Consider the following 2,208-nt stretch of genomic DNA (forward strand, 5'->3'; position numbering starts at 1 on the left):
GAAGGCCCTCGTGTTGCTCTTGTCCCTGTGACCCGAGGTGATGCCCACGTAGCCTTGACTGCTGCCTTCCAGGGGCACTTCTGAAGGCTCCTTTGGGCCGTCATCCCAGGGCAGAACTGCTGGCCACTGGATGTGTGAGCGATTCCACACAGTGACACAGTGCAGGGAACATACTTGGGAAGTAGATGACAGGAACTCAGCCAGGAGGCCGCCACAGGACTGAGGGGAAGACAGGAATGGGCCTCACAGAGGCTAGCAGGTGGCCAGGGCAGCTGGCCCGAGCATCAAATGCCTGGGGAAGGGGTTGTTACTAGCCTTTGACACCTACATCCCCAATCCTCAGAAATCCTGCCGGTCACTCTTCCTATTCCTGGCCATCTTCTCCGTCTGTCTGAGGCCCAGTCATGTCTCCCACTTGGCTGCTGCCCAGCCTCCTCCCTGAATGGTCTCAGAACATTGTGTGCTCACTCCCACCTGTCCCCCTGCCAGGGGCACTCTCCTTGTGGCTGCTGGGTTTCACTGGGGAGACGTCCTGGCCCAAGCCTGACATAGGGTGTGTAGGTCCATGGGGCATCCCAGAGGGAAGAGCGCATGGGCCAACCCTAGACAGGTCCAGCAGATGCCACTGTGGACACCTGCCCACAATGTGCCTGTGTCAGAACACCCAGTCACTGTGGCCAGTCCCACCCCTCCACCACCAAAATGCCAACAGCGGGTCCGTGCTGTCCTGCAGGGGAGCCTGGACCCTACACCCCCAGGCTGATGCGCTCCTGGGGGCCTGGGAATTTAAAGTATTCCCCGTGTGTATTGGCTTCCCCCTTGGCTTCCTTGAGCTCTTTGGGTTTACAATTCCCCACAAAGAAAGCTATTCAGGGAGATTCCTGCCATGTTTAGTCTGTGCAGCACCTTGCATCGCTTCTTCCATTTGAACCACGGTGGCTTCTTCCCCTAATAAAATCCCAGTCAGCTCAGAGGTGCCCAGTGGAGGCTGACCCCAGGTCAGTGGAGGCCCCTCCCTCCCAACCCTCTCTACTCCCCACCGCCCTCTCTGCTGGTCCTCAGAGGGTCTGAGAGGGGAAGGGGGGATTGCCGACAATTTAAAAAGTATTTCACCACACATTCATGCTCACTTGATGAGATTACAATGCAGTTCGTTCGGAAAAAAAAAGGAAAAGATTTGTTTCTATGTGAATTTGATTTTCTTAGCACTTTGATATTCTTTGATACTTTTTTTCAAGGGATATTTTTTGATACTTTTTTCAAGGACTCGAAAATAAAGGGAGTATTACAGTCCCTTTGTGAAAAATATGATACTCTCAATGCATTATGGCTGCTACAACAAATGTCTTTTTTTTTTATTGGGGGCTTGATGTTTTTAAATTAATTTATTTATATATTTATTTTTGGCTGTGTTGAGTCTTCGTTGCTGCACGCAGGCTTTCTCTAGTTGAAGCGAGCGGGGCACTACTCTTTGTTGTGGTGCGCAGGCTCTAGAGTGCAGGCTCAGTGGTTGTGGCTCATGGGCTTAGTTGCTCCGCGGCATGTGGGATCTTCCTGGGTCAGGGCCCGAACCCGTGTCCCCTGCATCGACAGGAGGATTCTTAACCACTGCACCACCAGGGAAGTCCAACAAATGTCATTTTAAAAATCACAACATTCTTACACTAAATTAGGAGTTTGTGGGAGAGATCAGCACTCGTTCGTCCTATCCCTGTTGTGTATGCAGAAAAGCTCTCTAAGACAGATCCTTAGAAGAGGACCACTTTGTCAACATGTGTTTGTTTTGCTTTGCGTGTTGTTTCTAACCACAATTCTGAGCATCATGTGTCTGTGCAGCTTGGAGTTCAGGCTCCATCTGCAGTTAGGCATGCTCCGCCCAGAGCGAGTGTCTGTGTGGCCCTTGGAGGATGTCCTGCTACTGCAGGGTTCTGAACGCAAACGCTCCCCTAAAGGGTTAAGTACAAACTGCTCAGAAGTAAAGTGAACCGGAAGTAAATCTCCCACTCTGTCATCTGTGTGTCACCAGCAGCTGCCGGTGGCCCAGCCTGCTCCTCAGCCGCCAGGGGGCGCAGACACCCCGGGCAGTGTTCCCATCAGGCAGGACAAGCAGGCGGGGAGGGCTGGACTGGATGTCACCAGACCCCAGTGTACCCTGGCTCTGTCCTTATCTGCAAGTATGTGGGCTGACCTTTACCTCAGGGCCTCTCA

This window comes from Lagenorhynchus albirostris, chromosome 3 (assembly GCF_949774975.1).
Source record: "Lagenorhynchus albirostris chromosome 3, mLagAlb1.1, whole genome shotgun sequence".
NCBI lineage: Eukaryota > Metazoa > Chordata > Mammalia > Artiodactyla > Delphinidae > Lagenorhynchus > Lagenorhynchus albirostris.